Here is a 15,782-nt window from a genome sequence, read left to right as displayed (position 1 = left end):
TGTCTGTATGCAGGGATTCAACTAATACTATCAGATAGTCTCTCTCTCTTCCCCACCTCCCCATTCACGCAGCTCTTCTTCATGTGGTACACAGGAGGGCCGATGACACCCTCAGACCCATATATTGCCAACTTACAAGCCCAATGAAAAGCAATCATTTTACTAACATTTATGGAGAAAACCTAGGGGAGAATTGTCCTGACTGACATCACCTGCCACATGCCCATCCATTAATCTCTTTGGCTAAAGGAAGGAATACTCTGATTGGGGTATGGCCACCCCTGTGATATATGAATGGAGTGAGTACGGTTATCTCAACTACAGTATTACAAGAAAGAGTGTTTCTCATACTGGGAAGGCCTGCCGTACCACTCAATGTATGCTGTCATAAAGAATTCAGTAGATTGTTATTTACAATAACTATTTCAAGGCAAGTTTTATGATTCAGATCTCCAGGAGGAGAGTAGCCTCCAGAAGTTGGGCACCCAGGGCATACTGGGTGCCTTCTCTCTGTAACAGATGATGTTCACTATGCCACCTATGACCGTACCGCTCTCCTTTTCCATCTTCAAAACAACCCTGTGAGACAGATGCTAGTATTCCTCATCCTATGATGAGAAAGTACATTGGCCTAGGTCACAAGCTTGGACACACAAGAATCCGGGCTCAGTTTTGATCCCAGATCTAAATCTGAAAACCACAGGCTTTATAACACATGGTAATGTTCTGAGTTGGGAAATGTGGGTGCCCTGACAAAGTAGGTAGAGGTTGTCTTGCTTTTATTTTCTTTCCATTTTTCTTTCCTCTAAGCAAAGATGACATGTTACTTGTTAGAGGTCTACTGTGAGAAAGTGGTCCATTCCTGGGATCCAGGAGCATGGGTCCAAGAAACACCAGAAGTTCATTGGCACTGAAAGGCACACGGAGAACGGGAAAGCCCTCTGATGGTGAGCTTAAGATAGAAGATTTCCTTTTCCACTGTTATCATAATACTAAAAGGATGGAAATTTAGTGGGATTTTCTACTACTCTACGTAATCAGCAAATTTATCATTTGTCGTGGATTTTATATTAATTACTTGGTGTGGAAAGTCAAACTGTGTCAGTCACTTAACTATTTATTCAATTTTCACTATGCCTAAGCATAGTAAAGAAACCTAAAGCATAAAACACCTAATGAAACAGTAACTATGTAAACCAGTAATAAAGATAAATAAAGGAAAGACCAAATTCAGCTAAATTAACAAAATCTCACACAGGGCACCTCATGTATTTTGATGGTTCTCATCCTCCTAAATCTAGAAGTAGAATATATTATGGCCAAGCACAGCTCTTGGTCTTCTTCCTACAAAATTACAGCAGACTATGAACTTGCGGTTTTGTCCAAGTGAAAACTTCCCATGATTATGGATGGTCCTGACATCTTACTATATAAAAATAAAAAAAATCTAATTTCTGTACAGAAAAACAGGATTTCAAAATCAAACCTGGAAGAGCGAATAGTGCAAAACTTACAATCTTTTGGTTATTTGTCATGACCTTAAATGTCACTTGGAGCCACTAAAGAGCAGAGTCCTTCATTTTTAGCTTTTTATTTTTTAAAAAAGTATTTATGTATAAAGCCCCAAGAGCCCCAAAGGGAACTCAGCAGAGTTGTTCAATCCAGCATAGAAACCATCAGTACCCACAAATATTTATGCAGAGAAACCTGCATAATTACTCAAATCCAGGATTAAGTCCTAAATCTTAGAATGGCATACTTGGGTGTCTATGTTTGGGCTCCTACTTACCTCTACATCTTACTCAAGTAACAATTTCTCACTCTTTCAAGATCCAAAGGCCTTGTCATTTCCAGTGTCTCACTGCTTTTTCCCTCTGTAATATTACATAGCTGTGTTCTTTTGGGCAAACATCTTTATTCACACTTTTAGATGCAAAAAATTAATACATTCTTCAAAATTTAACTCAAACTAAATTCAGGGTACTGTTCTCAAAGTAAAAATTCATCCAAGTGTCTATTCTCCCAAAGCATTTTTTAAAAAAGCTTTTGCATACCTCTATTATACTTCTTTCATTAGAATAATTTCCATTAAATTAATCATATTTAATTATGCCATATTTTACTTAATTTAGGGTCATTAGACTGCAGGTTTCTCAAGAGTCCTGTTTTATTCATCTTTATGCTCTCTAACCCTAAAAGTGCCTTTGTAGCATAGCAGGTCTCCAATTAATAGCTAGTTAATTTATCAATTACATTTCTGAACATTTATTACATGCAGAACATTATTCTTGTAATTCAAGATCAAACATAAATAATGTTCTGATTTCAGAAACTTTGTTATCTAATTGCAAATGAAAGGTATGGAAAATAATATTAATAATAGTAATGGCAACGGCAATAGAAAAAAATACATAATATGCACCATCGGCCAAGGACCACTCTAAATGGTTTATATGTATTAATTCACTTAATCTTCATAAGAGTACCTATGAGGTAGGTATAATTTACCAGGGAAGAAACCAAGGCACAGAAAAAAATAAAGAGTAAGAGGTGAAACTGGAACAAAATCCCAGGCAATCTGGATTTAGACTTACTCCCACTCAACCTATATGTTATGACATAAATGACCTAATAATACCAAAAATTTAATTTAATTCCATTCAATTAAAAAGACCATTGCAATAACTACATTCAATCAATAGTACATGCAAAATAGCTACACAATAATATTCTAGAACTGTAATTCACGGTGCTCCAACCCCATACCTCCTCTCTAACACCATAATACCAATGGGAACTGCTAGCGGCGTCTCCCTGGGGGCCCTCTGGCGAGGGGGCACTGTCCCGACTGCCGCCCATTTCAACCACTGTAGTTCTGCCTTTATTTCTCTCTGAATTTGGGTTCCATGTAAGATTTATTTTTTTCCGCTAGTAAAATAAAAGTGCTTTGAAAATCACTTATATATGTAAGGATATCAGATAAAAACAGAAAATAAAGTAGAATGTGCCTTCTGAGATCACACGCCTCCCTTCTTTCTCATGCTGCCCATGTCGACATAACCACCCTCCACAGCCACCGTCAACACCTTGTGTCGGCAAGCAAACCCCTTCCCTCCACTGGATGGAACATGCTCCCCAAACCCTGCCCCTTCTAATCAGCTCTGTCCTGGACTTTCCATCCCATCTCCTTGCCCTGCCCTGGCTGACATTGTTTTAAAATCTGTACTTGATCACCTCTATTTCTTCTTGACTAACCTTCATTTAACCTTGTATTCGAAACTAGGCATATGCTTCCTCCAGCACTCGCTGTTCCAGTCTTGCTTCTTAAATTTCATCGCAGGTAAACTCCTGCTCTGGTGTCAGATGTCACACAGGTGCCAGCCCAGATCACCAGTGTTCAGCAGAAAATCAGACATCTCCATGGCTTCGATTGGGCCTATGGCATTAGCCTGTGACAGAGGCCCCGCTTCTCTTTCACAGAGATTCTTGCACATTTTTTAAAATGGACTTCTAGTACAAGTTTAAAATGCTGCTGGAAGTTTGGGCTCCAGCAGCCTATTTATTCTCCAACACCATCAAAATTGATTTTTCTGACAAGCCATCTCTCCCAAACTCACGTGAAAAAGAAAAACATTATCCCCCTCCTCTTCTATTCCATCATTCTTTTCCATGACTGTCTCTAGGCTCTATTTGTACATGGCACTATTCTCAAGTCAGGAACCATGAAGCATGGGCTTTTCATAGGGCCACTTAAGTTAAAATATAGCCAGAAAGTAGGAAATCTCATCAACAGGATCTTCCAACCCTCATGTAGCGTTAAAAGACAATTTCATAGAAATAGGCTTATGCAATTATCATAGGTAGCATCCTATGTAGCCTTTTAAGAACCCTTAACTATATTATATGCTTAAGGGAGCCAGGATTGCCAGGAATGCAGCTATTTCCAGTACTACTGAGGTTGGGTTTGCGTCACGTGGAAACACATTTTCACTGGGCCTGATAACTGAGCAAAAGCCACAAGTATCACTGGATGGTAGATGAGATGGACTGAACTCAAAATGTGTAGAAAGGGACTAATCTGGAAAAGAGTCACAAAAATAGAAGTGAAAATAGCATGACCATTAAACTCTGAGACATCCTATAGACAGTCTGTTGTGATACTCTAGGAATGGCAAGAATCTTTGGCAGGCAAGAATCATGTGATCCCTAAGGACACAGGCAGTGCAGGAAGGTGTAACGACCTCTGTAAACAATCCCAACCTCATAGGATAACTATTAACATTCACTGGAGAAATAACTAGCAATCACTTGTGTGCCTTTAAAAATGGCAAATTGGGGCAAATTATCTCAGAAGGAGTATTTTCCCATGCAGAGAATACAAAGAAGAACATGCCTAGTACCTGTCCAATTCTTTTTAGGAAAAAATTGGGAGCTTCCGAATAGGACTGGAGACTCAGTTATCTGACCATACCCATCTTCTTCCAGTGTTTAAATTTGAGTTTGTTCCATTCTCTAGTCCTTCCTTCATCCCCTCATCCCTCCCTCCCTTCCCTTCTTCTTCCCTCCCTCCCTTTCTACTTTCTTCAACAAATCCTTAAATTCACATTCTGGGTTAGGAACTTTGATAGGCAGTTCATGTTTTTATGCACTATTTCCCCAAAGTGACAGCCTAGGCCACACTCCCAAGTATATATGCTTTTACCCCATGGGTCTTGAAGTCACACAGCCTGAGATTGGATCCAACTCTGTAGCCTTGGGGAAGTTACTTAATTATTCATCTGCCATATTCTCACCTATAACCTAGAATGGTAATTACATATGTGTCTCTTAGCTGTGTGGTAAATTTTAAATGAGAATGAATCCATGCAAAGAATTAAATATTATACCTGGCATACATTAATTGCTCAATAAATCTTAGCTATTGTTGACAATTTTTGTTTCTAAGATTCATCATGGCCTCAGTTTAAACCATCTATGAACTACTCTCCAAGGTTGAGCTGACCTTCATCAGGGGTCCCATAGCCTCCTGTGTGTGGTCCACACAGAGATATACAACCCAGGTCCTACTGTAAGAAAGGACTTGCTTCCCAGCTTAAAGGGAATCTGGCCATCAGTCAGCCTTCAGCTGACAGCTTCAGAGTCTCCCTCAGCTGCAGAAAACAATCTCACCCAAGAGCATGCTCTCTCTAGGGCGTCCCTCTTACAGCCACTGAGCAAAGTAAGAGATATAGAGACCACCCTGACATGGGATAGCCCTGATAGGCATTTGCTCCAGAATGTCCCACGGTGCTGGCCAACGCTTTGTCAGACCTGTTTCAGTTTGACTTTCCCTCTTCCCAATCCTCTTTCCATCTCCATCCTTCCCTGGTGTTCATTCTGAATAAATGTCTTGTACCCCAAACTTCTCCTCTGCACCTACTTCCAAAGAACTTACCCTGCGACAGCACCGTAGCTGTGTTCTATTAGTTTATTCTCTATCGCACTCCCTGACTGGACTGCAGTAAGATCCTTGAGGACTGGGAAAATTCTATTTAGCTATATATCCCCAGCAGCTAGTAAGTGGTGATTAAATAGAAAACACTCAGTCAAGAGTTGCCCATCGAATGAATGAAAAATAGGCAAGGAGTCAGCTTGAAAGGAAAAAAGAAATTAATATATTCAGGAAAATTGAACCATCATAAAAATAATGATAATGTTTCATGTTAACTTGAAATTCTTTCCATGAATGAATGGAAGTCCTCTTATGAACTACAATACTTGTACAAAGGTAAAGGATGTAAGTTTTATCAGTGAACTCAACACTCATCTGGATAGAATCCTCTTAGCCTTTTAACAGCTGCAGAACTTTGTTTTTTTCCTTTCCAGTGCTTACTACATAAGCTTGGAAAATAAAATAATGAACAATGTATGTACGACATCTGGTGGCTCTCAGATAATGTTACATCAGCTTTGCCTGGAGTCCGAGCCACAGAGCTTGGCGATCACATTAGTCTGAACCTTTCCTGATACTGAAATCCTCCCAAGATTAGCATGGGCCGTTCTGCCATGCTGGGAGGGTAGGAACTATAAATTTGCCAAAGATGCCAGTTGTGATGAACATAACAAGCCCATTCTTTAAATCCTTTGATTTATATCATCTTCAGAATTAATAATCATTCATCCAATTACATGCTCCTGGTCTGGGCCTCTGGCCAATTCTATGTCATAGGAGGTGATAAGACCCATTAGCTATAAGCTTTAAATTAACCAGCATCAGACCCAAGGGAAGTATGTTGCCCAAATGAGCTACCTCCTTCCTATTTTGAAACTTTCATGACTGACACTAGAAAATATCTTCATTACATTGCTGCTGTTGTGGTCAGAAGAAGAGTTTTAAATGCTACAATTAATAAAGCTCAAGGTCTTGTGATATTTGTGTAACCACTGATGAATTAATGTGGTATTTTAAAAATATGCAAACATTTTGTGACTTAATATAAACTTATGCAAACATAAAATGTCTTGAGGTCAGAAGAATAGAATAAAAATTGCAGGAAAATTTTATATTGTTACAAGAATATAATACATTCTGGTAACCAAAACATTGACTCAATTAAAAAATACTCAGCAAAAAGGAAGGACAAACTTTCATGATTTATTAACAAATAGTAGGACTAAAGGTAAAATTGTGGTTATTTGCGTTATTTGGATATTTGACTTTATTCTACTCTTGATTTCATATGATTCTTAAAGCTTTAGTGGAAACATTTAAATAGCACATGGTTATGTAATCATACATCAGGGGCAGTAAGGGAAGAAAATTTAAAAAACATTTGCTAAGTAGCAGCATTTTCTTTAGGAAACTAAAGACATCCACTAAATCTAGGTTAATGTTTGGTGCATTTCTCGTGGATTTGAGCATATGCTACTTTGTCATGGGCTAAACAGCAGACTTTTATTTTTGAACTACAAATCCTCAAATATAAGAACTGATGAAAAGGGTCAGCAAAGTTAAATCACCATGGAAATCCAGGCAGTTTTACACTCTTCACTTTCCAAGTTGACAAGTGTCATTGGGTTGGGGTCAACAATGGTATTCAAAAAAGAATGCAATCTTTTTTAACAAAAGCCTAATAAATATTTTTAGAATTTTTTATTAATGGATATTTCAACATACCCTCAATCTTTTGAATCTTCTTCAACTGTTAATAAACATGGAGTTTTTTTTTTCCCCCAACAATGATAATGGAAAGATATCTTTATTAGTTTTCTTCTGGGCACATAAATTGTTTAAATTAGAATTATCAAAATTTATTGAATGTGGTTCAGAGAAAAGCCAGTAGATTTTTTTGGATCAAGTTACCTCATAGCCTATTTTACTCCATTTGATTTACAATGACTTGTGTATAATCTCATTACTACAGAGTTTACTGTAAGCATTTCATTAGTCAAGAAGGAGATGAGACAATTTTTGTGATTATCGCATTCTAGAATACATGCAGTAAATTCATGGATTAGTGAACTTGTCCAGATATGACTATACAGATGTTGGTTTTTTAATCCCTTTTTATTTTTTCATAACTTATCATTATTATTGTTAAACTTTGAATTTAAAATCTTTCTCAAAAGTTACCCTCATTGCTTCCTAGTATATGTAAACATCTGTTTGTTGTATTTTATTGATAAGTGCCAGAATTTAATCTTATTCAGCAAAATTTCACTCCATAAATAAAAGTACAGATTTTAAAATGATGACATAATGAAAGTCGGAATCTCTCTCTAGTGTGGTGATTGCAGGGGGGAGAGGAGTAGGTGGAGGTAAAAGATGGTATAAGGGGGTTAAATGGTAATGAAAAAGTCCAATAAAATAATTAAAAAGAGAAAAAAGAAAAAATTTTTCTAATTGTACCACAGGCATTCTGCAAATTCAGACGTGAAAAAGAAAATATATGAACACTATTTTTTAAATAATACACACGAAACTCCCCACCCCATTTCTATTTTTAATAAATTTTCATTTAAAAAAATAGGAAAAATAGGATAACCTCTTGCCCCATAGGAGGTTATCTGGGGCAAGAACCGCGGCTGTGGAGCAGAGGGACGGGGCCCAAGCCAGAGCAGTCGGCACACGGAGGAGTCGAGGGCCAGAGGCGAATGGCGCCCGCAGGAAAACCGCGCGGGCTTCCGCAGGGCTGGAATCCCCCTGCGTCTCCATCACTGTCTTACTCGTCTGCTATGAAACCACATAATCATAGGCAAGTTCCTGAATGTTTCCTGCTCTGTAAAATGGGGTAAAAAGGACCGATATCTTGAAGTATTAAATATGACAGTTCTGACAAGGCACTTAACACGTTGGCCCATAATTGGCACAATGCATGTTAGCTTTTGTCATTATGAAAAGGGTTCTTGATAGAATCAAATATTAGCTCTGGGGATGTAGAGTACAGTATAGGAAATGGAGTAGCCAAAGAACTTCTATGCATGAGCCAGGGACATGAATAAAGGTGTGGGGATGGCCTGAGGGAGTGGGGGTGCTGGGTAGAGGGGGGCTAAGGAGGAAAATTGGGACAACTGTCATAGCGTAATCAATAAAATATAATTTAAAGTGGAAAAAAGAAAAGAAAAAAGTAAAGGAAAATAAATAATCAAAAAAGAGCTTTCGATAATAATGATAAGGTAGAATACAAAGAAATGTGGCACTTTAAAAGAAGAGAGTTCTTTCTTTAAAATTAAGGGATAAAGAATTTTTGTTCTGTGGATTAAATGAAGATATATAAATTCTCACTCCATTTGTTGGCAAATATAACAAATGTTATATATCTTAGTTAGTGTTAGTAATAGTAATAGTGATATTAAATTCTATATGGCCAAGGCTCAAAACAAAAGTACTGAGGATTGGGCCTGAAAAAAACAAGCTGAGTTTCAGTTAAGGAAAATGCCAGCTTCCCCTTCTGGCCTTTTAATGTGAACTGAGGGAAATGTTTATTGTCCACTAGAGAGGCTCATAGAGAAATGTCCATATTTAAGTTTTTTTAAAAACATCAAAATAGGAAATTATTTAAAGGGATTACTGAGTGTGGGTGTTGGGAATTGTTCACAATGGACTATGGATTAAAAAATATGTAGAAAGTGGCAAAATATTGTCACAGTCAGGAGAGGAGTAAAAAATTCATTAGTAAGGAAGAACCAAGCACAAATACAGATAAATGGAAAATAGGATAAAGGGAAAATTCAGGAAGAGAAAAATAAGTACAGAATTAAATCATCACACATGTGCTTAAATTTGGGGCAGATTATATTGGCTCTGGAACTGGCTGAGCTTTGTGGGCACTGCCTGGGTTGGTCTCAGGGAAACAGCGAAGGCTCCAGAAGGGAGTAACCAACTGCATCAAATGCACGTGACTGGTTATGCAGCACGTGCAGTGCCGTGTGTCCTCTAACCCCATTTACCCTTCCTCCTGACCACGCAGCCAGATCCAGTTTTCCACGATGTCCAGCCGTTCGGTGGGGCGACAAGACTGAATTATGCCAAATGGGGCGTAGAAGGTGTATTGTACATCATTTCCAGTGCTAGATCCTTTTAAGAAATAAACTTTGCACACTTTTCTTCTGTTTTCTCTCAGCTCTACGCAGAGGATTCGGCAGAGAACTCTGGGGGCCTAGGGGATGAAAGAACCATTACTTGGAGAGGACATGGGTCATTCAATGACAGTGTGGACCCCAGTTGTCTCCCAATTCCAGCCTTCATTTGACGTGAACAAGAAATAAACTTTCCTTGTGCCAAGACATGGAGATGTCACGAGTATCAGTGAGCCTCCCCTGATGAGAACCCTGAGCTTATCCTTGGGCCGGCAGACTGCAGGTAACTGAAAACCTTGAAATAAATTTCTAATGGGATGGTGAGAATGAAAGCACAATTGCAATACAGTCAAAGACAATGTCAAGAGTGAAGGTACAGACACCATTTTGGGGGGAGTTTTGCTGTAAAAGCAGAAATATATAGATAGGCAAAAAATTCAGTAGCCAGTTGATATGTATAATGAGGGGTGCAGCATGCACAGTAGTACAGTCCCCCAAGAAAGCCGCACCCAAATCCCCAGAATCTGAATGTTGTGGCAAGAGTAAGGTTGCAGGTGGAAGAAGTTTGCTAATCAGATATCTTTACAATGAGATTATCCAGGTGGACCCAATGCTAAAATAAGGATCCTTAAATACAGAAGAAGGAGGAGAAGAATCAAAAGCAAAGAGAGGGCATTGTGAGACGGACTCGCCAGGCTATTGCTGGTTTGGAAGATGGAAGTGGTCAGCCTGTGGGAGCTGGGTGGGCAAGGAAATCGATTCTCCCCTCAATACTCCAGAAGGAGCACAGCCCTGCTGACATCTTTAGACACCTTTGGACAGCTGACCCCCAGAACGGTAAGATAATAAATTTATGTTGTTTTAAGCCACTAAGTTTGTGGTAATCGGATAGAGCGGCAATAGAAATCTAATAGAGGGGTAAAGCTTATTATAACAAAAGCAACGAAAAATAACATGTGTAAGGTTATACTTTATAAGGAATGTGTTGCTCCTATATGAAGAAAATTACAAAACTGTACTGCAAATTATAAAAGAAAATCCAAATAATTGGAGAAACAATATGCTTCTGAATAGGAAGGCTAAATACTATAAGGGTGTTCCATGTGTTCAGACATAGGTGTGGATTCAATGCGGTCACACTCCTACCCTTCAAGGCTCTATATATCAGTCAGGACTAATTAAACCAACTTGAACTAGATTTTTTAAAGTAATTTTGTTCTTGAAGAGTAAATAAGCTAGAACCTTTTGAAAATTTGCATATTCTTTACCTCTCTGTCCTCTCTTCAAATTAATTTCATTACTTCCTACAGCTAACAGGTTTCTTCATACTCTGGGGAGGAGGAAGGGAATGGCTTCCCTGAAACATGTAGTCATTAAGCTGATTGGCCCAGCCTAAGTCGCCTAACTGTCCCTGAACTAGGCTGTGTGGTCAGAGGGGTGGCCATCCTGGCTGACCCAGTCTAGGAGACTTGCTAGCACTGTAGCCAGAGAGGATGGGTCTGTTACTAGGAGGAAAGACAGAGATAAACACAATAACACTACTTCTAGGACTCTACTATAGGAAAATAGAAATGCAGAAAAAATATTGATGTAATATGTTTTGCATCGCTGTATTATTTATACAAGTTATTGAAACAACCTAAATATCCAACAATAATAAATGGTAAATTAAATTATGGTCTCTCCACATGATGAAATACTTTGTAGTCATTAAAAATATTTTCCATGAATTTTTAGGACTGATTGACAGAATTCAAAATTCATGGGAAAATACTCATAAAATATTAACAAAAACAGAATACAAAAGAATGTACATTATGGCCCAATGTTGCAGGAGAAGATATATAATTTACCATATATTAACAATATGTATACTTAGACAATGAGATTATATTTATAACCTTTTCTGTATTTTCTAATAAATAGCCTGAAGTGGTAATTTATATATATAGTTTATAAATCTACTTATAAAACTGCTTTTGTATACTGTATAAATATCCACCTAGTATAGACACATCTTTGCTACAGCCAAGAACTAGAACCAGTGGTTCTCAAGCTTGACTAGGCAACACAATGCTCAAAACAGTTTATTAGAAAACAGATTGCTGGGTCCCACCCCAGAATCTCTGATTCAGTAGTTCTGTGGTGTTAACTGAGAATTTGCATCCCAAACAGGTTCCTTTGTGATGTTGACGGTGGCCTGGGGATCCAAGTTTGAGAACCACTGCTCAGATCATATCTGGCTACAAGAAATGCCCTAGACAATCTGCTTAGCTGCATTTCTGAGCCTTTTTTCAGCTTCTTCTTTAAACACTAACCGCACCACCATGTTTTCTTGCCTTCCCAAATACTGCCTGTCCAAGAGTCAGCTGAGGTATTGCCTCTCCTGAGGTTATTTTCTTAATTTCCTAATCTGGAGCAGGGGACCCCTCCATCTGTTCTGAAAGCATCTAGAGCTGACTTCTGTCAGCCTACCCAGGGGTCTCCCTAGGATCTGCCAGTAGAGCCCCCACCATAGCTTTGAATGAATGAAGAAACCTATTATCTTTTTTCATCTACAGTTATGTACGACTCTTGTGGCTGTTGCTATTCAGTCATACGATTCACTAAAACTGAGGCTCAGAGAGATTAGCTTTCCTTTTCAAGGTCAATCAGGTAGTTAACGGCAGGGTCAAGTCTCGGCTCCAGGTTTCCTGATTTCAAGTCTTGTATTTCCTATATTAATCCTGGCCATTTCCCAGTCAGAGCTAATGTGAGCTGTGCACCTAGATCTTTTCGTCTTCCACTGTCCACTAATGTAAGATCAACTTGGGCCACTCTCACAAAGAGCCACCAGCAGCAGGAAAGTAGGATACAAGGGAAAATATTGTTGTTGTTTTAAGAAAAGTACTTCTTTGCCTGTAAATTAGGCTTGTTGTAATATCTTTATTGAGAGATAATTCTCAGATCATATAATTCATCCATTTAAACTGTGTAATTCAATGATTTTTCAATAATTCAGAGTTGTGCGACCATCACCACAACTAATTTTAGAAAATCTTCATTACCGCTAAAAGGAACCCACGCACTTCATCCTTGCCGCTGCCCCCGCTCCCCGCCGTCCCCCATGGCCCTAACCCTAGGCAACCACTACTCTGTCCCTGCAGATTTGACTGTTCTGGACACTTCATGGAAATGAAATCATGAAATACCTGGTCTTCTGTGACATGTTTCTTTCACTTGGTATATGTGTTCAATATTCATCCACATTTTAACATGTATCAATAATTCATTACTTTTTTTTCATTGTATGATATGCCATTTTTTATTTGTTCATCAGGTGATGGACATTTGGGTTATTTCCATGTTTTGACTATTATAAATAATATTGCTATGAACTGCTGTATGAATTTTTGTGCAGCTATATATTTTCATCTCTCTTGGGTACAGGGCTCTGGGAGTACAACTGCTGGTTTTGATGTAACTCTACGTTTAAGCTTTTGAGGAACTGCAAGACTGTTTTCCAAGGTGGTTACGCCACTTCATTTTTTAAGTAGTGAATGTGTTCAAATAATCGGTAAGTTTTATTTGGACTGTACAAAAACATGCAGCCAACATATTTACTTTTTGGTCCGTCATTCATTGTCAAGTAGATGCATGGGACAGCCTCCTGAGTCTCTGTGGAGGACTTCTGAAGCATTCCCACCCCGCTTCTCCATCCTATTTCCTCCGGACTGCCTTTGACCCATGGCTGAATTATCATTTTACTCCGTGCCTATCACTAGCCTGACCATTTCTGAAAGCCTGGAATAAGGCCTAATTGCGCAGGTGTAGTGTTTGTATAAGAAATCGAAACTGCTCTTACATGAGTAATTTCATACACGAAATTGAAAAAGCCTTGGTGAAAACATGTGAGTTTACTCAACCAAAAGATGTTTGGCCCTGATTTTTCACTGGTAATTATTTTTAACCTCGTGATATATTTTTGCCGAGTTTATGGAAAGTATCATGCCTTTAGAATACTAATCAAGGTATCTGTTTCCCATTTCAAAAATATTTATCTATGACCCCATATAGATTGTTCTTTTATTCATGTTTCATAAGGCTTTGCAAGAATCAGAATGAAGTCTCTTCTAAGAGAACAGAGCTCCGGGAGTGTGCACCGTATGGGAGCAACTCATTTCTTACCAGCACTGTTGCCCCTATGCTTCATCTGCTCAGGTGTTGATGTGGGTTGGCTGAGAATCTTGCCAAAGTTTTAATCTATTCTCTTATTCTACATGAATTCTTGGGAATACTCATGTTCAATGGGCAGAGTGAATGCTCAAACAGTGTCTTTTGGATTTAATATGATAATATGCGAATACCTGCAAAGGGGATTTTTGCAAGAATTAAATCTGGTTATATAGGCAAAGTTCTTTGCCAGTACCCAAAATATAGTATTCAAAAGGTGCTAATTCTTATTTTATATTATTACTATTGCCACTAAAATGTTGAAATAATCTCTGAAAGAAATGACTTTTTCTGAAAGAGTTGTATCAAGCATTAGCTAATTAACTCTGAAACAGTCTCAAATCATTGAAATAAAAAACATAAGGGGAAAATATCAAAGGATTTTTGCCTTCAGCAAACCCATCGAAACCAACAGTTTTCAGAGCCAGTTTTTATAGTTTTCCTTCAGAATATTTGCTTTTTAAACACTGGTTGAATCATACCCTGAGCTTTGTAGCTAAATTTTATAGCTAGGCTACTTCCTTCCAGTTCTCCCTTTCTTTAACATTTCATCTCAGTCTTCACCTAGTTTCTGCAAGTGGTCCCTTCCCTTTATACCATTCCCCTCCTTCCTTTAAGAGACAAATTTCCTTTAAAGAGCATCAGGGGTGACTGTCTCCATTACCAATACTTGAACACAGTGCATGTCTTTTTTGAGATCCATCAGCTGCCTCTCACATGCCCCTTGGTCCCCACTGGGGACCAAGCCCACAGCCCAGGCATGTGCCCTGACTGGGAATAGAACCAGCAACCTTTCAGCTCCCAGGCTGGTGCTCAAGCCACTGACCCACACCAGCCAGGGCAGTTGCAGGAATTTATAACTAACACTCAAATGCCTCCCATCTAGAACAATTAATTGTTAATATTTTCCACATTTGCCTAATTCCACTTCCCCCCACACATACACATATCATACACATTTATAGTGGGCTTTTAAAAAATCATTTGAAAGACAAATACAAATATCTTAACATTTTCCCCTAAATACTTCAGCATCTATGTCCTGAGAACAATTGTTACCCTTCGGAAATTTAACATTGTGTAATTTTATTATCCATAATCCATATTTAAACTTCCCCAATTGCCCAACAATACCCTTTGTCCCCGCTGAGCCTCCCAACCTAGGATCTCTTAAGAATCACACATTGCATTAAGCTGTCATGTCTATTTATCTTTTAAATGGTGACATTCACCAAGGATTTTCTTTTTATTTTATATTCTCCCAAGAACTCACTAAAATGATGTAACCAGCCTTAATCTCCAACAGTGGACACTGAATGTCTCTTTTATTCTTAGTGTGTTATCTATCTGTCGTCTATGCAGAGATTAGAATGATAGAGATTGATATAATTTATCCACTCTCCCTTCATCTCTACATCTAAGTAGACACAAATTCTTAAATATAGAATTCATGTACTTCAATGACAAATTTGCAAAAGATTTCTTTAAATTTTTTCCTTCATGAACCCCTTATTTTGAAACAGTTTGCTTCCAGAAAATGCATTAGTTAATAATCAGTGCCTTTTAAATAAAACCTCATCACAAGGCTAACAGTTTTTATTTTGAGCAAATACCTACCTTTGTGGGCTTTTTGAAATACTGACAATAGTGTTTAGACACCTTCCATTAGAAAGGATTCATGAGCCCCCAAACTGAAAACAGCTAGTTTACTAAATAAATGTGCAAATATTTAACCTGCCATGTAAACCCTTTACACTGTGTTCCTTTCTGCCTCTGGTGTAAGTATCCCCTCCCCCACCGCACACACACATACACGTACACCACCTACACTATATTCCCGTCTCCTTTGCTGTTCCTTCTATTTTTTCACACTTCTGTTCTTGTCCTTTCTGCCAAAGCTTGGGATTCCTTTGTGTCCATTCTCATCTATCAAGATATAGGCCAATGGCCTGTTCTCTGTGAGGCTTTCACTCCACACCATCAACCCCAGACTTATTTGAATGGTTTCTCAT

Source organism: Pteronotus mesoamericanus, unplaced genomic scaffold (genome assembly GCF_021234165.1).
Source record: "Pteronotus mesoamericanus isolate MK-2021 breed Mesoamerican mustached bat unplaced genomic scaffold, CSHL_Meso_final scaffold_174, whole genome shotgun sequence".
Classification (NCBI taxonomy): Eukaryota; Metazoa; Chordata; class Mammalia; order Chiroptera; family Mormoopidae; genus Pteronotus; species Pteronotus mesoamericanus.
The sequence above is the reverse complement of the archived record's forward strand: the minus strand, read 5'-3'. Positions refer to the sequence as shown.